Source organism: Phyllobates terribilis, unplaced genomic scaffold, assembly GCF_046119375.1.
Source record: "Phyllobates terribilis strain yellow unplaced genomic scaffold, ASM4611937v1 Scaffold_538__1_contigs__length_1162401, whole genome shotgun sequence".
Lineage (NCBI taxonomy): Eukaryota > Metazoa > Chordata > Amphibia > Anura > Dendrobatidae > Phyllobates > Phyllobates terribilis.
The window spans coordinates 766,905-788,417 of record NW_027363298.1 but is presented as its reverse complement, the minus strand read 5'-3'; the positions used below and the strand labels follow the sequence as shown (position 1 = coordinate 788,417).

General features: G+C 44.6%; 15 non-coding genes across 15 annotated transcripts; all 15 read left to right on the top strand.

Annotated features, from left to right (window-relative positions):
* Positions 1–176: 176 nt before the first annotated feature.
* Positions 177–367, top strand: LOC141232263 (U2 spliceosomal RNA). Its single transcript, XR_012298519.1, has one exon. It is a non-coding gene; the product is annotated as a U2 spliceosomal RNA (small nuclear RNA).
* A 1,118-nt stretch (positions 368–1,485) lies between these two features.
* Positions 1,486–1,676, top strand: LOC141232262 (U2 spliceosomal RNA). The gene has a single exon (XR_012298518.1). It is a non-coding gene; the product is annotated as a U2 spliceosomal RNA (small nuclear RNA).
* Positions 1,677–2,791: 1,115 nt separating this feature from the next.
* LOC141232260 (U2 spliceosomal RNA) lies at positions 2,792–2,982 on the top strand. Its single transcript, XR_012298517.1, has one exon. It is a non-coding gene; the product is annotated as a U2 spliceosomal RNA (small nuclear RNA).
* A 2,950-nt stretch (positions 2,983–5,932) lies between these two features.
* On the top strand, positions 5,933–6,129 carry LOC141231857 (U2 spliceosomal RNA). The gene has a single exon (XR_012298155.1). It is a non-coding gene; the product is annotated as a U2 spliceosomal RNA (small nuclear RNA).
* A 1,115-nt stretch (positions 6,130–7,244) lies between these two features.
* On the top strand, positions 7,245–7,435 carry LOC141232259 (U2 spliceosomal RNA). Its single transcript, XR_012298516.1, has one exon. It is a non-coding gene; the product is annotated as a U2 spliceosomal RNA (small nuclear RNA).
* A 1,115-nt stretch (positions 7,436–8,550) lies between these two features.
* On the top strand, positions 8,551–8,741 carry LOC141232258 (U2 spliceosomal RNA). The gene has a single exon (XR_012298515.1). It is a non-coding gene; the product is annotated as a U2 spliceosomal RNA (small nuclear RNA).
* Positions 8,742–9,856: 1,115 nt separating this feature from the next.
* On the top strand, positions 9,857–10,047 carry LOC141232257 (U2 spliceosomal RNA). The gene has a single exon (XR_012298514.1). It is a non-coding gene; the product is annotated as a U2 spliceosomal RNA (small nuclear RNA).
* A 1,115-nt stretch (positions 10,048–11,162) lies between these two features.
* On the top strand, positions 11,163–11,353 carry LOC141232256 (U2 spliceosomal RNA). Its single transcript, XR_012298513.1, has one exon. It is a non-coding gene; the product is annotated as a U2 spliceosomal RNA (small nuclear RNA).
* A 1,115-nt stretch (positions 11,354–12,468) lies between these two features.
* LOC141232254 (U2 spliceosomal RNA) lies at positions 12,469–12,659 on the top strand. The gene has a single exon (XR_012298511.1). It is a non-coding gene; the product is annotated as a U2 spliceosomal RNA (small nuclear RNA).
* Positions 12,660–13,774: 1,115 nt separating this feature from the next.
* LOC141231768 (U2 spliceosomal RNA) lies at positions 13,775–13,965 on the top strand. The gene has a single exon (XR_012298078.1). It is a non-coding gene; the product is annotated as a U2 spliceosomal RNA (small nuclear RNA).
* Positions 13,966–15,079: 1,114 nt separating this feature from the next.
* On the top strand, positions 15,080–15,270 carry LOC141232253 (U2 spliceosomal RNA). Its single transcript, XR_012298510.1, has one exon. It is a non-coding gene; the product is annotated as a U2 spliceosomal RNA (small nuclear RNA).
* Positions 15,271–16,385: 1,115 nt separating this feature from the next.
* Positions 16,386–16,576, top strand: LOC141232252 (U2 spliceosomal RNA). Its single transcript, XR_012298509.1, has one exon. It is a non-coding gene; the product is annotated as a U2 spliceosomal RNA (small nuclear RNA).
* Positions 16,577–17,691: 1,115 nt separating this feature from the next.
* Positions 17,692–17,882, top strand: LOC141231757 (U2 spliceosomal RNA). The gene has a single exon (XR_012298067.1). It is a non-coding gene; the product is annotated as a U2 spliceosomal RNA (small nuclear RNA).
* Positions 17,883–18,997: 1,115 nt separating this feature from the next.
* LOC141231756 (U2 spliceosomal RNA) lies at positions 18,998–19,188 on the top strand. Its single transcript, XR_012298066.1, has one exon. It is a non-coding gene; the product is annotated as a U2 spliceosomal RNA (small nuclear RNA).
* Positions 19,189–20,306: 1,118 nt separating this feature from the next.
* On the top strand, positions 20,307–20,497 carry LOC141232251 (U2 spliceosomal RNA). The gene has a single exon (XR_012298508.1). It is a non-coding gene; the product is annotated as a U2 spliceosomal RNA (small nuclear RNA).
* Positions 20,498–21,513: the final 1,016 nt, after the last annotated feature.

The window sequence follows — 21,513 nt, the reverse complement described above, 5'->3', positions numbered from 1 at the left end:
GAGTTATGCAGATCTAAAACGCGTGGATTGCAGCAGCAGCAAGCCGAAAAGTGCAGGCATGTAAGGGATCTAGAGGTTGACAACATGTCTTCTTAACGGGAGTCCAGGAGCTCATCTCCACAAATGGACTTTTCAGGATCCTTGGGTGGCTCCGTAGTTTGAAACCAATTCTGGTTATCGCTTCTCGGCCTTTTGGCTAAGATCAAGTGTAGTATCTGTTCTTATCAGTTTAATATCTGATACGTCCCCTATCTGGGGACCATATATTAAATGGATTTTTAGAACAGGGAGATGGAAAAAGAGCTTGCTCTGTCCACTCCACGCATTGACCTGGTATTGCAGTATCTCCAGGACCGGTGCACCCCTTCTTTAATGCAGTTTCTAAAATCAGAAAGAATTGAATTCAATGTTTTTTGTTCATTTTGCTTGTTTGTCGGATTTTGGGATGGACTCTTTGGCTTTGCTTTTCTTCTCCTCATTGGATTTTTCATGTTCAAAGTTGCAGAAGCCAGATTACAAGCTCATTTTGGTTCAACTTCAGCAACTGTGCATTGCATTGCCATGTAATGTGATGCAATGCTATCTTTCTAGCTCTCCCTTTTTACTTCCTTTTGGATAAACAGACATATTAGGCAAGCATTTTGGAGCTTTCACCTAAATAACTACAGGTGGTGAGATAAGCTGCACAATATAATTGACCTTTCAGTATATTGTTGCACACACACCATCTATTTAGCAAATGCCCTTGTTATCAACAGCAGCCTTTTAAACTCACCTGAGCTAACAGGTATGTGCGCTGGTTACTCTGCTGCGCTTAAAATTTCTTTTTTGGTTTGCTACAATGCCTTTTCTGAAACGTTGTCTCCTTCTGCTGGAACACTGACTTCTTTCATTTAATGCCTGCAGACTATAAAAGAGAACCCAACCCAAAAAGTTTGGTTGATTAGTCTGTGGCATTCTGTTAAACTGTTGCTTATGGCGGTCTCTGTGAGCTTCTCAGCGACATTCAGCCAGCCAGGTATCCTGCCTGCAGTAGATGGAATGTGGCAATGGAACGCTGGCTGCGCGTGTCATAATAGGCTCTGAGCCTTTATATACCTGTGCACAGCAGCAGCCACCTTCAGTCTGCTGCTGGACAGCCAGCAGCAGCAGCAGCAGCAGGAGAGGTATGTAATCAGGAGCCCTCCTGCTAAGGGTAGACAGCTGCTCGTTCCACCCCACCCCCCGCCTTAATTGGTTCTCCTCCCTTCCAACGGTGTTGAGGCGGGTGGGAACAGCAGGGGGTGAAGGTGCTGTGTTTAAAGAGGTGGAGTTATGCAGATCTAAAACGCGTGGATTGCAGCAGCAGCAAGCCGAAAAGTGCAGGCATGTAAGGGATCTAGAGGTTGACAACATGTCTTCTTAACGGGAGTCCAGGAGCTCATCTCCACAAATGGACTTTTCAGGATCCTTGGGTGGCTCCGTAGTTTGAAACCAATTCTGGTTATCGCTTCTCGGCCTTTTGGCTAAGATCAAGTGTAGTATCTGTTCTTATCAGTTTAATATCTGATACGTCCCCTATCTGGGGACCATATATTAAATGGATTTTTAGAACAGGGAGATGGAAAAAGAGCTTGCTCTGTCCACTCCACGCATTGACCTGGTATTGCAGTATCTCCAGGACCGGTGCACCCCTTCTTTAATGCAGTTTCTAAAATCAGAAAGAATTGAATTCAATGTTTTTTGTTCATTTTGCTTGTTTGTCGGATTTTGGGATGGACTCTTTGGCTTTGCTTTTCTTCTCCTCATTGGATTTTTCATGTTCAAAGTTGCAGAAGCCAGATTACAAGCTCATTTTGGTTCAACTTCAGCAACTGTGCATTGCATTGCCATGTAATGTGATGCAATGCTATCTTTCTAGCTCTCCCTTTTTACTTCCTTTTGGATAAACAGACATATTAGGCAAGCATTTTGGAGCTTTCACCTAAATAACTACAGGTGGTGAGATAAGCTGCACAATATAATTGACCTTTCAGTATATTGTTGCACACACACCATCTATTTAGCAAATGCCCTTGTTATCAACAGCAGCCTTTTAAACTCACCTGAGCTAACAGGTATGTGCGCTGGTTACTCTGCTGCGCTTAAAATTTCTTTTTTGGTTTGCTACAATGCCTTTTCTGAAACTTTGTCTCCTTCTGCTGGAACACTGACTTCTTTCATTTAATGCCTGCAGACTATAAAAGAGAACCCAACCCAAAAAGTTTGGTTGATTAGTCTGTGGCATTCTGTTAAACTGTTGCTTATGGCGGTCTCTGTGAGCTTCTCAGCGACATTCAGCCAGCCAGGTATCCTGCCTGCAGTAGATGGAATGTGGCAATGGAACGCTGGCTGCGCGTGTCATAATAGGCTCTGAGCCTTTATATACCTGTGCACAGCAGCAGCCACCTTCAGTCTGCTGCTGGACAGCCAGCAGCAGCAGCAGCAGGAGAGGTATGTAATCAGGAGCCCTCCTGCTAAGGGTAGACAGCTGCTCGTTCCACCCCACCCCCCGCCTTAATTGGTTCTCCTCCCTTCCAACGGTGTTGAGGCGGGTGGGAACAGCAGGGGGTGAAGGTGCTGTGTTTAAAGAGGTGGAGTTATGCAGATCTAAAACGCGTGGATTGCAGCAGCAGCAAGCCGAAAAGTGCAGGCATGTAAGGGATCTAGAGGTTGACAACATGTCTTCTTAACGGGAGTCCAGGAGCTCATCTCCACAAATGGACTTTTCAGGATCCTTGGGTGGCTCCGTAGTTTGAAACCAATTCTGGTTATCGCTTCTCGGCCTTTTGGCTAAGATCAAGTGTAGTATCTGTTCTTATCAGTTTAATATCTGATACGTCCCCTATCTGGGGACCATATATTAAATGGATTTTTAGAACAGGGAGATGGAAAAAGAGCTTGCTCTGTCCACTCCACGCATTGACCTGGTATTGCAGTATCTCCAGGACCGGTGCACCCCTTCTTTAATGCAGTTTCTAAAATCAGAAAGAATTGAATTCAATGTTTTTTGTTCATTTTGCTTGTTTGTCGGATTTTGGGATGGACTCTTTGGCTTTGCTTTTCTTCTCCTCATTGGATTTTTCATGTTCAAAGTTGCAGAAGCCAGATTACAAGCTCATTTTGGTTCAACTTCAGCAACTGTGCATTGCATTGCCATGTAATGTGATGCAATGCTATCTTTCTAGCTCTCCCTTTTTACTTCCTTTTGGATAAACAGACATATTAGGCAAGCATTTTGGAGCTTTCACCTAAATAACTACAGGTGGTGAGATAAGCTGCACAATATAATTGACCTTTCAGTATATTGTTGCACACACACCATCTATTTAGCAAATGCCCTTGTTATCAACAGCAGCCTTTTAAACTCACCTGAGCTAACAGGTATGTGCGCTGGTTACTCTGCTGCGCTTAAAATTTCTTTTTTGGTTTGCTACAATGCCTTTTCTGAAACGTTGTCTCCTTCTGCTGGAACACTGACTTCTTTCATTTAATGCCTGCAGACTATAAAAGAGAACCCAACCCAAAAAGTTTGGTTGATTAGTCTGTGGCATTCTGTTAAACTGTTGCTTATGGCGGTCTCTGTGAGCTTCTCAGCGACATTCAGCCAGCCAGGTATCCTGCCTGCAGTAGATGGAATGTGGCAATGGAACGCTGGCTGCGCGTGTCATAATAGGCTCTGAGCCTTTATATACCTGTGCACAGCAGCAGCCACCTTCAGTCTGCTGCTGGACAGCCAGCAGCAGCAGCAGCAGGAGAGGTATGTAATCAGGAGCCCTCCTGCTAAGGGTAGACAGCTGCTCGTTCCACCCCACCCCCCGCCTTAATTGGTTCTCCTCCCTTCCAACGGTGTTGAGGCGGGTGGGAACAGCAGGGGGTGAAGGTGCTGTGTTTAAAGAGGTGGAGTTATGCAGATCTAAAACGCGTGGATTGCAGCAGCAGCAAGCCGAAAAGTGCAGGCATGTAAGGGATCTAGAGGTTGACAACATGTCTTCTTAACGGGAGTCCAGGAGCTCATCTCCACAAATGGACTTTTCAGGATCCTTGGGTGGCTCCGTAGTTTGAAACCAATTCTGGTTATCGCTTCTCGGCCTTTTGGCTAAGATCAAGTGCAGTGATCTACCGGTTGCTGCCTTGGTCATGGCTGAGAGGTGCCTTGGGTACCCGACTCCTTGGCCTCGGGGGATCGCTGCATGTAGCAGTGCGGCTTCACCCCCTTGCTGCTTTTGGGGAGCCGGATTAGTCCCGGGGCAACGAGGGGCGATCAGCCTGCCTGCTTTTTTTAAGTAGGCGAGGAGGATTTTTGCCTCCTTTGGTGTGAAGCTATGGACGGGAGAAGCCCAAATATGCTGACCTGTGAAGAGGTCCCAGTTTTTGCAAGATTGAAGAATGCAGTGCGGTTTATTTTTTTGGATCCAGAGAAGAAGAAGTCTGGCTTGTTTTTTTTGGTAGAGAAGATTTTGTTTGGACTATTGGAAGTTCAAATGGAACAAGTTTTGTCTATGTTGGAGTTCCCGAAGAGAGGGATATATGATGTTATTTTTTGTTCAGAAGATATCTTTTCTGACTTTTGGAAGAGAATGGATCTAGTGAAGGAAGATTCGATACTTGAAGGTGTTTTTTTTGTGTCGCATTTTCCTAGGAAGGAAAGGCTAATAGTAATAAGGATGTATAGTCCTTTCATATTGGAAGAAGAGATCATGACCTTTTTATCCCGGTACTGTGAGAAAGTGAGTTCTGCTGGCAAAATGTTTAACCGATATGGTTTTTGGACCACGAGGTGGAGGTTCCTGGTCAAGTTCAAGGAAAGTTCGGATGGTGTTGTGGTACTCCCACCAAGTAGATTCAAAATCGGGACAGTTAATGGAGATATGTTCTTTACAGGTATGCCGAAGTTTTGTAGGCGTTGTAAACAGTATGGCCATGAAAAGGATTCCTGTACATTACAGTGGTGTGCCAAGTGTGAAGAAGTGGGACATAAGGCAGAGAATTGTGAAAAAAGTAAGAAATGTAATCTATGTGGTGGCAGTGGTCATTTATATGATTGCTGTCCTGTCAATAAAAGGGAGGAGAAGTCAGTTGACAAGGAAGATGGAAAAGAAGAAGAGTCTGAAGCTGCCCCCCATGATGAAACGGAAGAGAACATATCTCAAAAGAAGGAGGAACAAATAAGAGATATAAGAAAAGAAGGTGATCATATGGAAGAAGATACTGAGAGTGATATCACAGACGTTGAGATTGAAAATACTAGCTTGGAAGAAGAAGTGGAGGTGGATAGGGAGTCAGAAGATCAGGAGGAAAGTGAGTCCTCCAGTCAGGATGAAAAGGAAGGTGCTGTAAGTAATATGGAAGAGGAGGAGGAGGGTGAAGAAACTAGTGAAGAAGAAAGAGAGGATGTCGCATGTGAAGCCAGAGAAGAAATTGAAGGAGTTTTGTCATCTGGGAAGGACTCTAGTAAAGCAAAGGATGTTTCAGAAAAAAATATGAGGGAGATGGAGGAGAGACAAGAAGTGTTGAAAATGCTAAAGAGTTGTGAAGGGGGGAGTCAGGCTAGTCTAAGGCGCAAAGTGTGGAATAACATTTATAGCGATATGCATCGTTTTTTTTCAACTTACAGAATACCTCAGTCGTTGGCTAAAGAGGTAGAAGAAGCTTGGGATGGTCGGTTTCTGGATGGAAGGCTTTTGAATGCCTTGGCAGCATATGGCCTGAAGAGAGGAATGTTGCCTTAAATCGTAATGGTAAAGATTGTAATGTTGTGATGTAAAGAATATGGAATAACTGTATTGTGATAATATAAACGTATATATATAAAATAAGATTGGAAAAATGGATATATGACCCACAATGATGGATAACAACCTAATACCTTTTGGAAATCATTGCAAAGCATGAAATGGTAAATATGGGACTTGTAACCTGAGTGGAAAAAAAGAAAAAAAAAAAAAAAAAAAAAAATCTGTTCTTATCAGTTTAATATCTGATACGTCCCCTATCTGGGGACCATATATTAAATGGATTTTTAGAACAGGGAGATGGAAAAAGAGCTTGCTCTGTCCACTCCACGCATTGACCTGGTATTGCAGTATCTCCAGGACCGGTGCACCCCTTCTTTAATGCAGTTTCTAAAATCAGAAAGAATTGAATTCAATGTTTTTTGTTCATTTTGCTTGTTTGTCGGATTTTGGGATGGACTCTTTGGCTTTGCTTTTCTTCTCCTCATTGGATTTTTCATGTTCAAAGTTGCAGAAGCCAGATTACAAGCTCATTTTGGTTCAACTTCAGCAACTGTGCATTGCATTGCCATGTAATGTGATGCAATGCTATCTTTCTAGCTCTCCCTTTTTACTTCCTTTTGGATAAACAGACATATTAGGCAAGCATTTTGGAGCTTTCACCTAAATAACTACAGGTGGTGAGATAAGCTGCACAATATAATTGACCTTTCAGTATATTGTTGCACACACACCATCTATTTAGCAAATGCCCTTGTTATCAACAGCAGCCTTTTAAACTCACCTGAGCTAACAGGTATGTGCGCTGGTTACTCTGCTGCGCTTAAAATTTCTTTTTTGGTTTGCTACAATGCCTTTTCTGAAACGTTGTCTCCTTCTGCTGGAACACTGACTTCTTTCATTTAATGGCTGCAGACTATAAAAGAGAACCCAACCCAAAAAGTTTGGTTGATTAGTCTGTGGCATTCTGTTAAACTGTTGCTTATGGCGGTCACTGTGAGCTTCTCAGCGACATTCAGCCAGCCAGGTATCCTGCCTGCAGTAGATGGAATGTGGCAATGGAACGCTGGCTGCGCGTGTCATAATAGGCTCTGAGCCTTTATATACCTGTGCACAGCAGCAGCCACCTTCAGTCTGCTGCTGGACAGCCAGCAGCAGCAGCAGCAGGAGAGGTATGTAATCAGGAGCCCTCCTGCTAAGGGTAGACAGCTGCTCGTTCCACCCCACCCCCCGCCTTAATTGGTTCTCCTCCCTTCCAACGGTGTTGAGGCGGGTGGGAACAGCAGGGGGTGAAGGTGCTGTGTTTAAAGAGGTGGAGTTATGCAGATCTAAAACGCGTGGATTGCAGCAGCAGCAAGCCGAAAAGTGCAGGCATGTAAGGGATCTAGAGGTTGACAACATGTCTTCTTAACGGGAGTCCAGGAGCTCATCTCCACAAATGGACTTTTCAGGATCCTTGGGTGGCTCCGTAGTTTGAAACCAATTCTGGTTATCGCTTCTCGGCCTTTTGGCTAAGATCAAGTGTAGTATCTGTTCTTATCAGTTTAATATCTGATACGTCCCCTATCTGGGGACCATATATTAAATGGATTTTTAGAACAGGGAGATGGAAAAAGAGCTTGCTCTGTCCACTCCACGCATTGACCTGGTATTGCAGTATCTCCAGGACCGGTGCACCCCTTCTTTAATGCAGTTTCTAAAATCAGAAAGAATTGAATTCAATGTTTTTTGTTCATTTTGCTTGTTTGTCGGATTTTGGGATGGACTCTTTGGCTTTGCTTTTCTTCTCCTCATTGGATTTTTCATGTTCAAAGTTGCAGAAGCCAGATTACAAGCTCATTTTGGTTCAACTTCAGCAACTGTGCATTGCATTGCCATGTAATGTGATGCAATGCTATCTTTCTAGCTCTCCCTTTTTACTTCCTTTTGGATAAACAGACATATTAGGCAAGCATTTTGGAGCTTTCACCTAAATAACTACAGGTGGTGAGATAAGCTGCACAATATAATTGACCTTTCAGTATATTGTTGCACACACACCATCTATTTAGCAAATGCCCTTGTTATCAACAGCAGCCTTTTAAACTCACCTGAGCTAACAGGTATGTGCGCTGGTTACTCTGCTGCGCTTAAAATTTCTTTTTTGGTTTGCTACAATGCCTTTTCTGAAACGTTGTCTCCTTCTGCTGGAACACTGACTTCTTTCATTTAATGCCTGCAGACTATAAAAGAGAACCCAACCCAAAAAGTTTGGTTGATTAGTCTGTGGCATTCTGTTAAACTGTTGCTTATGGCGGTCTCTGTGAGCTTCTCAGCGACATTCAGCCAGCCAGGTATCCTGCCTGCAGTAGATGGAATGTGGCAATGGAACGCTGGCTGCGCGTGTCATAATAGGCTCTGAGCCTTTATATACCTGTGCACAGCAGCAGCCACCTTCAGTCTGCTGCTGGACAGCCAGCAGCAGCAGCAGCAGGAGAGGTATGTAATCAGGAGCCCTCCTGCTAAGGGTAGACAGCTGCTCGTTCCACCCCACCCCCCACCTTAATTGGTTCTCCTCCCTTCCAACGGTGTTGAGGCGGGTGGGAACAGCAGGGGGTGAAGGTGCTGTGTTTAAAGAGGTGGAGTTATGCAGATCTAAAACGCGTGGATTGCAGCAGCAGCAAGCCGAAAAGTGCAGGCATGTAAGGGATCTAGAGGTTGACAACATGTCTTCTTAACGGGAGTCCAGGAGCTCATCTCCACAAATGGACTTTTCAGGATCCTTGGGTGGCTCCGTAGTTTGAAACCAATTCTGGTTATCGCTTCTCGGCCTTTTGGCTAAGATCAAGTGTAGTATCTGTTCTTATCAGTTTAATATCTGATACGTCCCCTATCTGGGGACCATATATTAAATGGATTTTTAGAACAGGGAGATGGAAAAAGAGCTTGCTCTGTCCACTCCACGCATTGACCTGGTATTGCAGTATCTCCAGGACCGGTGCACCCCTTCTTTAATGCAGTTTCTAAAATCAGAAAGAATTGAATTCAATGTTTTTTGTTCATTTTGCTTGTTTGTCGGATTTTGGGATGGACTCTTTGGCTTTGCTTTTCTTCTCCTCATTGGATTTTTCATGTTCAAAGTTGCAGAAGCCAGATTACAAGCTCATTTTGGTTCAACTTCAGCAACTGTGCATTGCATTGCCATGTAATGTGATGCAATGCTATCTTTCTAGCTCTCCCTTTTTACTTCCTTTTGGATAAACAGACATATTAGGCAAGCATTTTGGAGCTTTCACCTAAATAACTACAGGTGGTGAGATAAGCTGCACAATATAATTGACCTTTCAGTATATTGTTGCACACACACCATCTATTTAGCAAATGCCCTTGTTATCAACAGCAGCCTTTTAAACTCACCTGAGCTAACAGGTATGTGCGCTGGTTACTCTGCTGCGCTTAAAATTTCTTTTTTGGTTTGCTACAATGCCTTTTCTGAAACTTTGTCTCCTTCTGCTGGAACACTGACTTCTTTCATTTAATGCCTGCAGACTATAAAAGAGAACCCAACCCAAAAAGTTTGGTTGATTAGTCTGTGGCATTCTGTTAAACTGTTGCTTATGGCGGTCTCTGTGAGCTTCTCAGCGACATTCAGCCAGCCAGGAATCCTGCCTGCAGTAGATGGAATGTGGCAATGGAACGCTGGCTGCGCGTGTCATAATAGGCTCTGAGCCTTTATATACCTGTGCACAGCAGCAGCCACCTTCAGTCTGCTGCTGGACAGCCAGCAGCAACAGCAGCAGGAGAGGTATGTAATCAGGAGCCCTCCTGCTAAGGGTAGACAGCTGCTCGTTCCACCCCACCCCCCGCCTTAATTGGTTCTCCTCCCTTCCAACGGTGTTGTGGCGGGTGGGAACAGCAGGGGGTGAAGGTGCTGTGTTTAAAGAGGTGGAGTTATGCAGATCTAAAACGCGTGGATTGCAGCAGCAGCAAGCCGAAAAGTGCAGGCATGTAAGGGATCTAGAGGTTGACAACATGTCTTCTTAACGGGAGTCCAGGAGCTCATCTCCACAAATGGACTTTTCAGGATCCTTGGGTGGCTCCGTAGTTTGAAACCAATTCTGGTTATCGCTTCTCGGCCTTTTGGCTAAGATCAAGTGTAGTATCTGTTCTTATCAGTTTAATATCTGATACGTCCCCTATCTGGGGACCATATATTAAATGGATTTTTAGAACAGGGAGATGGAAAAAGAGCTTGCTCTGTCCACTCCACGCATTGACCTGGTATTGCAGTATCTCCAGGACCGGTGCACCCCTTCTTTAATGCAGTTTCTAAAATCAGAAAGAATTGAATTCAATGTTTTTTGTTCATTTTGCTTGTTTGTCGGATTTTGGGATGGACTCTTTGGCTTTGCTTTTCTTCTCCTCATTGGATTTTTCATGTTCAAAGTTGCAGAAGCCAGATTACAAGCTCATTTTGGTTCAACTTCAGCAACTGTGCATTGCATTGCCATGTAATGTGATGCAATGCTATCTTTCTAGCTCTCCCTTTTTACTTCCTTTTGGATAAACAGACATATTAGGCAAGCATTTTGGAGCTTTCACCTAAATAACTACAGGTGGTGAGATAAGCTGCACAATATAATTGACCTTTCAGTATATTGTTGCACACACACCATTTATTTAGCAAATGCCCTTGTTATCAACAGCAGCCTTTTAAACTCACCTGAGCTAACAGGTATGTGCGCTGGTTACTCTGCTGCGCTTAAAATTTCTTTTTTGGTTTGCTACAATGCCTTTTCTGAAACGTTGTCTCCTTCTGCTGGAACACTGACTTCTTTCATTTAATGCCTGCAGACTATAAAAGAGAACCCAACCCAAAAAGTTTGGTTGATTAGTCTGTGGCATTCTGTTAAACTGTTGCTTATGGCGGTCTCTGTGAGCTTCTCAGCGACATTCAGCCAGCCAGGTATCCTGCCTGCAGTAGATGGAATGTGGCAATGGAACGCTGGCTGCGCGTGTCATAATAGGCTCTGAGCCTTTATATACCTGTGCACAGCAGCAGCCACCTTCAGTCTGCTGCTGGACAGCCAGCAGCAGCAGCAGCAGGAGAGGTATGTAATCAGGAGCCCTCCTGCTAAGGGTAGACAGCTGCTCGTTCCACCCCACCCCCCGCCTTAATTGGTTCTCCTCCCTTCCAACGGTGTTGAGGCGGGTGGGAACAGCAGGGGGTGAAGGTGCTGTGTTTAAAGAGGTGGAGTTATGCAGATCTAAAACGCGTGGATTGCAGCAGCAGCAAGCCGAAAAGTGCAGGCATGTAAGGGATCTAGAGGTTGACAACATGTCTTCTTAACGGGAGTCCAGGAGCTCATCTCCACAAATGGACTTTTCAGGATCCTTGGGTGGCTCCGTAGTTTGAAACCAATTCTGGTTATCGCTTCTCGGCCTTTTGGCTAAGATCAAGTGTAGTATCTGTTCTTATCAGTTTAATATCTGATACGTCCCCTATCTGGGGACCATATATTAAATGGATTTTTAGAACAGGGAGATGGAAAAAGAGCTTGCTCTGTCCACTCCACGCATTGACCTGGTATTGCAGTATCTCCAGGACCGGTGCACCCCTTCTTTAATGCAGTTTCTAAAATCAGAAAGAATTGAATTCAATGTTTTTTGTTCATTTTGCTTGTTTGTCGGATTTTGGGATGGACTCTTTGGCTTTGCTTTTCTTCTCCTCATTGGATTTTTCATGTTCAAAGTTGCAGAAGCCAGATTACAAGCTCATTTTGGTTCAACTTCAGCAACTGTGCATTGCATTGCCATGTAATGTGATGCAATGCTATCTTTCTAGCTCTCCCTTTTTACTTCCTTTTGGATAAACAGACATATTAGGCAAGCATTTTGGAGCTTTCACCTAAATAACTACAGGTGGTGAGATAAGCTGCACAATATAATTGACCTTTCAGTATATTGTTGCACACACACCATCTATTTAGCAAATGCCCTTGTTATCAACAGCAGCCTTTTAAACTCACCTGAGCTAACAGGTATGTGCGCTGGTTACTCTGCTGCGCTTAAAATTTCTTTTTTGGTTTGCTACAATGCCTTTTCTGAAACGTTGTCTCCTTCTGCTGGAACACTGACTTCTTTCATTTAATGCCTGCAGACTATAAAAGAGAACCCAACCCAAAAAGTTTGGTTGATTAGTCTGTGGCATTCTGTTAAACTGTTGCTTATGGCGGTCTCTGTGAGCTTCTCAGCGACATTCAGCCAGCCAGGTATCCTGCCTGCAGTAGATGGAATGTGGCAATGGAACGCTGGCTGCGCGTGTCATAATAGGCTCTGAGCCTTTATATACCTGTGCACAGCAGCAGCCACCTTCAGTCTGCTGCTGGACAGCCAGCAGCAGCAGCAGCAGGAGAGGTATGTAATCAGGAGCCCTCCTGCTAAGGGTAGACAGCTGCTCGTTCCACCCCACCCCCCGCCTTAATTGGTTCTCCTCCCTTCCAACGGTGTTGAGGCGGGTGGGAACAGCAGGGGGTGAAGGTGCTGTGTTTAAAGAGATGGAGTTATGCAGATCTAAAACGCGTGGATTGCAGCAGCAGCAAGCCGAAAAGTGCAGGCATGTAAGGGATCTAGAGGTTGACAACATGTCTTCTTAACGGGAGTCCAGGAGCTCATCTCCACAAATGGACTTTTCAGGATCCTTGGGTGGCTCCGTAGTTTGAAACCAATTCTGGTTATCGCTTCTCGGCCTTTTGGCTAAGATCAAGTGTAGTATCTGTTCTTATCAGTTTAATATCTGATACGTCCCCTATCTGGGGACCATATATTAAATGGATTTTTAGAACAGGGAGATGGAAAAAGAGCTTGCTCTGTCCACTCCACGCATTGACCTGGTATTGCAGTATCTCCAGGACCGGTGCACCCCTTCTTTAATGCAGTTTCTAAAATCAGAAAGAATTGAATTCAATGTTTTTTGTTCATTTTGCTTGTTTGTCGGATTTTGGGATGGACTCTTTGGCTTTGCTTTTCTTCTCCTCATTGGATTTTTCATGTTCAAAGTTGCAGAAGCCAGATTACAAGCTCATTTTGGTTCAACTTCAGCAACTGTGCATTGCATTGCCATGTAATGTGATGCAATGCTATCTTTCTAGCTCTCCCTTTTTACTTCCTTTTGGATAAACAGACATATTAGGCAAGCATTTTGGAGCTTTCACCTAAATAACTACAGGTGGTGAGATAAGCTGCACAATATAATTGACCTTTCAGTATATTGTTGCACACACACCATCTATTTAGCAAATGCCCTTGTTATCAACAGCAGCCTTTTAAACTCACCTGAGCTAACAGGTATGTGCGCTGGTTACTCTGCTGCGCTTAAAATTTCATTTTTGGTTTGCTACAATGCCTTTTCTGAAACGTTGTCTCCTTCTGCTGGAACACTGACTTCTTTCATTTAATGCCTGCAGACTATAAAAGAGAACCCAACCCAAAAAGTTTGGTTGATTAGTCTGTGGCATTCTGTTAAACTGTTGCTTATGGCGGTCTCTGTGAGCTTCTCAGCGACATTCAGCCAGCCAGGTATCCTGCCTGCAGTAGATGGAATGTGGCAATGGAACGCTGGCTGCGCGTGTCATAATAGGCTCTGAGCCTTTATATACCTGTGCACAGCAGCAGCCACCTTCAGTCTGCTGCTGGACAGCCAGCAGCAGCAGCAGCAGGACAGGTATGTAATCAGGAGCCCTCCTGCTAAGGGTAGACAGCTGCTCGTTCCACCCCACCCCCCGCCTTAATTGGTTCTCCTCCCTTCCAACGGTGTTGAGGCGGGTGGGAACAGCAGGGGGTGAAGGTGCTGTGTTTAAAGAGGTGGAGTTATGCAGATCTAAAACGCGTGGATTGCAGCAGCAGCAAGCCGAAAAGTGCAGGCATGTAAGGGATCTAGAGGTTGACAACATGTCTTCTTAACGGGAGTCCAGGAGCTCATCTCCACAAATGGACTTTTCAGGATCCTTGGGTGGCTCCGTAGTTTGAAACCAATTCTGGTTATCGCTTCTCGGCCTTTTGGCTAAGATCAAGTGTAGTATCTGTTCTTATCAGTTTAATATCTGATACGTCCCCTATCTGGGGACCATATATTAAATGGATTTTTAGAACAGGGAGATGGAAAAAGAGCTTGCTCTGTCCACTCCACGCATTGACCTGTTATTGCAGTATCTCCAGGACCGGTGCACCCCTTCTTTAATGCAGTTTCTAAAATCAGAAAGAATTGAATTCAATGTTTTTTGTTCATTTTGCTTGTTTGTCGGATTTTGGGATGGACTCTTTGGCTTTGCTTTTCTTCTCCTCATTGGATTTTTCATGTTCAAAGTTGCAGAAGCCAGATTACAAGCTCATTTTGGTTCAACTTCAGCAACTGTGCATTGCATTGCCATGTAATGTGATGCAATGCTATCTTTCTAGCTCTCCCTTTTTACTTCCTTTTGGATAAACAGACATATTAGGCAAGCATTTTGGAGCTTTCACCTAAATAACTACAGGTGGTGAGATAAGCTGCACAATATAATTGACCTTTCAGTATATTGTTGCACACACACCATCTATTTAGCAAATGCCCTTGTTATCAACAGCAGCCTTTTAAACTCACCTGAGCTAACAGGTATGTGCGCTGGTTACTCTGCTGCGCTTAAAATTTCTTTTTGGCTTGCTACAATGCCTTTTCTGAAACGTTGTCTCCTTCTGCTGGAACACTGACTTCTTTCATTTAATGCCTGCAGACTATAAAAGAGAACCCAACCCAAAAAGTTTGGTTGATTAGCCTGTGGCATTCTGTTAAACTGTTGCTTATGGCGGTCTCTGTGAGCTTCTCAGCGACATTCAGCCAGCCAGGTATCCTGCCTGCAGTAGATGGAATGTGGCAATGGAACGCTGGCTGCGCGTGTCATAATAGGCTCTGAGCCTTTATATACCTGTGCACAGCAGCAGCCACCTTCAGTCTGCTGCTGGACAGCCAGCAGCAGCAGCAGCAGGAGAGGTATGTAATCAGGAGCCCTCCTGCTAAGGGTAGACAGCTGCTCGTTCCACCCCACCCCCCGCCTTAATTGGTTCTCCTCCCTTCCAACGGTGTTGAGGCGGGTGGGAACAGCAGGGGGTGAAGGTGCTGTGTTTAAAGAGGTGGAGTTATGCAGATCTAAAACGCGTGGATTGCAGCAGCAGCAAGCCGAAAAGTGCAGGCATGTAAGGGATCTAGAGGTTGACAACATGTCTTCTTAACGGGAGTCCAGGAGCTCATCTCCACAAATGGACTTTTCAGGATCCTTGGGTGGCTCCGTAGTTTGAAACCAATTCTGGTTATCGCTTCTCGGCCTTTTGGCTAAGATCAAGTGTAGTATCTGTTCTTATCAGTTTAATATCTGATACGTCCCCTATCTGGGGACCATATATTAAATGGATTTTTAGAACAGGGAGATGGAAAAAGAGCTTGCTCTGTCCACTCCACGCATTGACCTGGTATTGCAGTATCTCCAGGACCGGTGCACCCCTTCTTTAATGCAGTTTCTAAAATCAGAAAGAATTGAATTCAATGTTTTTTGTTCATTTTGCTTGTTTGTCGGATTTTGGGATGGACTCTTTGGCTTTGCTTTTCTTCTCCTCATTGGATTTTTCATGTTCAAAGTTGCAGAAGCCAGATTACAAGCTCATTTTGGTTCAACTTCAGCAACTGTGCATTGCATTGCCATGTAATGTGATGCAATGCTATCTTTCTAGCTCTCCCTTTTTACTTCCTTTTGGATAAACAGACATATTAGGCAAGCATTTTGGAGCTTTCACCTAAATAACTACAGGTGGTGAGATAAGCTGCACAATATAATTGACCTTTCAGTATATTGTTGCACACACACCATCTATTTAGCAAATGCCCTTGTTATCAACAGCAGCCTTTTAAACTCACCTGAGCTAACAGGTATGTGCGCTGGTTACTCTGCTGCGCTTAAAATTTCTTTTTTGGTTTGCTACAATGCCTTTTCTGAAACGTTGTCTCCTTCTGCTGGAACACTGACTTCTTTCATTTAATGCCTGCAGACTATAAAAGAGAACCCAACCCAAAAAGTTTGGTTGATTAGTCTGTGGCATTCTGTTAAACTGTTGCTTATGGCGGTCTCTGTGAGCTTCTCAGCGACATTCAGCCAGCCAGGTATCCTGCCTGCAGTAGATGGAATGTGGCAATGGAACGCTGGCTGCGCGTGTCATAATAGGCTCTGAGCCTTTATATACCTGTGCACAGCAGCACCCACCTTCAGTCTGCTGCTGGACAGCCAGCAGCAGCAGCAGCAGGAGAGGTATGTAATCAGGAGCCCTCCTGCTAAGGGTAGACAGCTGCTCGTTCCACCCCACCCCCCGTCTTAATTGGTTCTCCTCCCTTCCAACGGTGTTGAGGCGGGTGGGAACAGCAGGGGGTGAAGGTGCTGTGTTTAAAGAGGTGGAGTTATGCAGATCTAAAACGCGTGGATTGCAGCAGCAGCAAGCCGAAAAGTGCAGGCATGTAAGGGATCTAGAGGTTGACAACATGTCTTCTTAACGGGAGTCCAGGAGCTCATCTCCACAAATGGACTTTTCAGGATCCTTGGGTGGCTCCGTAGTTTGAAACCAATTCTGGTTATCGCTTCTCGGCCTTTTGGCTAAGATCAAGTGTAGTATCTGTTCTTATCAGTTTAATATCTGATACGTCCCCTATCTGGGGACCATATATTAAATGGATTTTTAGAACAGGGAGATGGAAAAAGAGCTTGCTCTGTCCACTCCACGCATTGACCTGGTATTGCAGTATCTCCAGGACCGGTGCACCCCTTCTTTAATGCAGTTTCTAAAATCAGAAAGAATTGAATTCAATGTTTTTAGTTCATTTTGCTTGTTTGTCGGATTTTGGGATGGACTCTTTGGCTTTGCTTTTCTTCTCCTCATTGGATTTTTCGTGTTCAAAGTTGCAGAAGCCAGATTACAAGCTCATTTTGGTTCAACTTCAGCAACTGTGCATTGCATTGCCATGTAATGTGATGCAATGCTATCTTTCTAGCTCTCCCTTTTTACTTCCTTTTGGATAAACAGACATATTAGGCAAGCATTTTGGAGCTTTCACCTAAATAACTACAGGTGGTGAGATAAGCTGCACAATATAATTGACCTTTCAGTATATTGTTGCACACACACCATCTATTTAGCAAATGCCCTTGTTATCAACAGCAGCCTTTTAAACTCACCTGAGCTAACAGGTATGTGCGCTGGTTACTCTGCTGCGCTTAAAATTTCTTTATTGGTTTGCTACAATGCCTTTTCTGAAACGTTGTCTCCTTCTGCTGGAACACTGACTTCTTTCATTTAATGCCTGCAGACTATAAAAGAGAACCCAACCCAAAAAGTTTGGTTGATTAGTCTGTGGCATTCTGTTAAACTGTTGCTTATGGCGGTCTCTGTGAGCTTCTCAGCGACATTCAGCCAGCCAGGTATCCTGCCTGCAGTAGATGGAATGTGGCAATGGAACGCTGGCTGCGCGTGTCATAATAGGCTCTGAGCCTTTATATACCTGTGCACAGCAGCAGCCACCTTCAGTCTGCTGCTGGACAGCCAGCAGCAGCAGCAGCAGGAGAGGTATGTAATCAGGAGCCCTCCTGCTAAGGGTAGACAGCTGCTCGTTCCACCCCACCCCCCGCCTTAATTGGTTCTCCTCCCTTCCAACGGTGTTGAGGCGGGTGGGAACAGCAGGGGGTGAAGGTGCTGTGTTTAAAGAGGTGGAGTTATGCAGATCTAAAACGCGTGGATTGCAGCAGCAGCAAGCCGAAAAGTGCAGGCATGTAAGGGATCTAGAGGTTGACAACATGTCTTCTTAACGGGAGTCCAGGAGCTCATCTCCACAAATGGACTTTTCAGGATCCTTGGGTGGCTCCGTAGTTTGAAACCAATTCTGGTTATCGCTTCTCGGCCTTTTGGCTAAGATCAAGTGTAGTATCTGTTCTTATCAGTTTAATATCTGATACGTCCCCTATCTGGTGACCATATATTAAATGGATTTTTAGAACAGGGAGATGGAAAAAGAGCTTGCTCTGTCCACTCCACGCATTGACCTGGTATTGCAGTATCTCCAGGACCGGTGCACCCCTTCTTTAATGCAGTTTCTAAAATCAGAAAGAATTGAATTCAATGTTTTTTGTTCATTTTGCTTGTTTGTCGGATTTTGGGATGGACTCTTTGGCTTTGCTTTTCTTCTCCTCATTGGATTTTTCATGTTCAAAGTTGCAGAAGCCAGATTACAAGCTCATTTTGGTTCAACTTCAGCAACTGTGCATTGCATTGCCATGTAATGTGATGCAATGCTATCTTTCTAGCTCTCCCTTTTTACTTCCTTTTGGATAAACAGACATATTAGGCAAGCATTTTGGAGCTTTCACCTAAATAACTACAGGTGGTGAGATAAGCTGCACAATATAATTGACCTTTCAGTATATTGTTGCACACACACCATCTATTTAGCAAATGCCCTTGTTATCAACAGCAGCCTTTTAAACTCACCTGAGCTAACAGGTATGTGCGCTGGTTACTCTGCTGCGCTTAAAATTTCTTTTTTGGTTTGCTACAATGCCTTTTCTGAAACGTTGTCTCCTTCTGCTGGAACACTGACTTCTTTCATTTAATGCCTGCAGACTATAAAAGAGAACCCAACCCAAAAAGTTTGGTTGATTAGTCTGTGGCATTCTGTTAAACTGTTGCTTATGGCGGTCTCTGTGAGCTTCTCAGCGACATTCAGCCAGCCAGGTATCCTGCCTGCAGTAGATGGAATGTGGCAATGGAACGCTGGCTGCGCGTGTCATAATAGGCTCTGAGCCTTTATATACCTGTGCACAGCAGCAGCCACCTTCAGTCTGCTGCTGGACAGCCAGCAGCAGCAGCAGCAGGAGAGGTATGTAATCAGGAGCCCTCCTGCTAAGGGTAGACAGCTGCTCGTTCCACCCCACCCCCCGCCTTAATTGGTTCTCCTCCCTTCCAACGGTGTTGAGGCGGGTGGGAACAGCAGGGGGTGAAGGTGCTGTGTTTAAAGAGGTGGAGTTATGCAGATCTAAAACGCGTGGATTGCAGCAGCAGCAAGCCGAAAAGTGCAGGCATGTAAGGGATCTAGAGGTTGACAACATGTCTTCTTAACGGGAGTCCAGGAGCTCATCTCCACAAATGGACTTTTCAGGATCCTTGGGTGGCTCCGTAGTTTGAAACCAATTCTGGTTATCGCTTCTCGGCCTTTTGGCTAAGATCAAGTGTAGTATCTGTTCTTATCAGTTTAATATCTGATACGTCCCCTATCTGGTGACCATATATTAAATGGATTTTTAGAACAGGGAGATGGAAAAAGAGCTTGCTCTGTCCACTCCACGCATTGACCTGGTATTGCAGTATCTCCAGGACCGGTGCACCCCTTCTTTAATGCAGTTTCTAAAATCAGAAAGAATTGAATTCAATGTTTTTTGTTCATTTTGCTTGTTTGTCGGATTTTGGGATGGACTCTTTGGCTTTGCTTTTCTTCTCCTCATTGGATTTTTCATGTTCAAAGTTGCAGAAGCCAGATTACAAGCTCATTTTGGTTCAACTTCAGCAACTGTGCATTGCATTGCCATGTAATGTGATGCAATGCTATCTTTCTAGCTCTCCCTTTTTACTTCCTTTTGGATAAACAGACATATTAGGCAAGCATTTTGGAGCTTTCACCTAAATAACTACAGGTGGTGAGATAAGCTGCACAATATAATTGACCTTTCAGTATATTGTTGCACACACACCATCTATTTAGCAAATGCCCTTGTTATCAACAGCAGCCTTTTAAACTCACCTGAGCTAACAGGTATGTGCGCTGGTTACTCTGCTGCGCTTAAAATTTCTTTTTTGGTTTGCTACAATGCCTTTTCTGAAACGTTGTCTCCTTCTGCTGGAACACTGACTTCTTTCATTTAATGCCTGCAGACTATAAAAGAGAACCCAACCCAAAAAGTTTGGTTGATTAGTCTGTGGCATTCTGTTAAACTGTTGCTTATGGCGGTCTCTGTGAGCTTCTCAGCGACATTCAGCCAGCCAGGTATCCTGCCTGCAGTAGATGGAATGTGGCAATGGAACGCTGGCTGCGCGTGTCATAATAGGCTCTGAGCCTTTATATACCTGTGCACAGCAGCAGCCACCTTCAGTCTGCTGCTGGACAGCCAGCAGCAGCAGCAGCAGCAGGAGAGGTATGTAATCAGGAGCCCTCCTGCTAAGGGTAGACAGCTGCTCGTTCCACCCCACCCCCCGCCTTAATTGGTTCTCCTCCCTTCCAACGGTGTTGAGGCGGGTGGGAACAGCAGGGGGTGAAGGTGCTGTGTTTAAAGAGGTGGAGTTATGCAGATCTAAAACGCGTGGATTGCAGCAGCAGCAAGCCGAAAAGTGCAGGCATGTAAGGGATCTAGAGGTTGACAACATGTCTTCTTAACGGGAGTCCAGGAGCTCATCTCCACAAATGGACTTTTCAGGATCCTTGGGTGGCTCCGTAGTTTGAAACCAATTCTGGTTATCGCTTCTCGGCCTTTTGGCTAAGATCAAGTGTAGTATCTGTTCTTATCAGTTTAATATCTGATACGTCCCCTATCTGGGGACCATATATTAAATGGATTTTTAGAACAGGGAGATGGAAAAAGAGCTTGCTCTGTCCACTCCACGCATTGACCTGGTATTGCAGTATCTCCAGGACCGGTGCACCCCTTCTTTAATGCAGTTTCTAAAATCAGAAAGAATTGAATTCAATGTTTTTTGTTCATTTTGCTTGTTTGTCGGATTTTGGGATGGACTCTTTGGCTTTGCTTTTCTTCTCCTCATTGGATTTTTCATGTTCAAAGTTGCAGAAGCCAGATTACAAGCTCATTTTGGTTCAACTTCAGCAACTGTGCATTGCATTGCCATGTAATGTGATGCAATGCTATCTTTCTAGCTCTCCCTTTTTACTTCCTTTTGGATAAACAGACATATTAGGCAAGCATTTTGGAGCTTTCACCTAAATAACTACAGGTGGTGAGATAAGCTGCACAATATAATTGACCTTTCAGTATATTGTTGCACACACACCATCTATTTAGCAAATGCCCTTGTTATCAACAGCAGCCTTTTAAACTCACCTGAGCTAACAGGTATGTGCGCTGGTTACTCTGCTGCGCTTAAAATTTCTTTTTTGGTTTGCTACAATGCCTTTTCTGAAACGTTGTCTCCTTCTGCTGGAACACTGACTTCTTTCATTTAATGCCTGCAGACTATAAAAGAGAACCCAACCCAAAAAGTTTGGTTGATTAGTCTGTGGCATTCTGTTAAACTGTTGCTTATGGCGGTCTCTGTGAGCTTCTCAGCGACATTCAGCCAGCCAGGTATCCTGCCTGCAGTAGATGGAATGTGGCAATGGAACGCTGGCTGCGCGTGTCATAATAGGCTCTGAGCCTTTATATACCTGTGCACAGCAGCAGCCACCTTCAGTCTGCTGCTGGACAGCCAGCAGCAGCAGCAGCAGGAGAGGTATGTAATCAGGAGCCCTCCTGCTAAGGGTAGACAGCTGCTCGTTCCACCCCACCCCCCGCCTTAATTGGTTCTCCTCCCTTCCAACGGTGTTGAGGCGGGTGGGAACAGCAGGGGGTGAAGGTGCTGTGTTTAAAGAGGTGGAGTTATGCAGATCTAAAACGCGTGGATTGCAGCAGCAGCAAGCCGAAAAGTGCAGGCATGTAAGGGATCTAGAGGT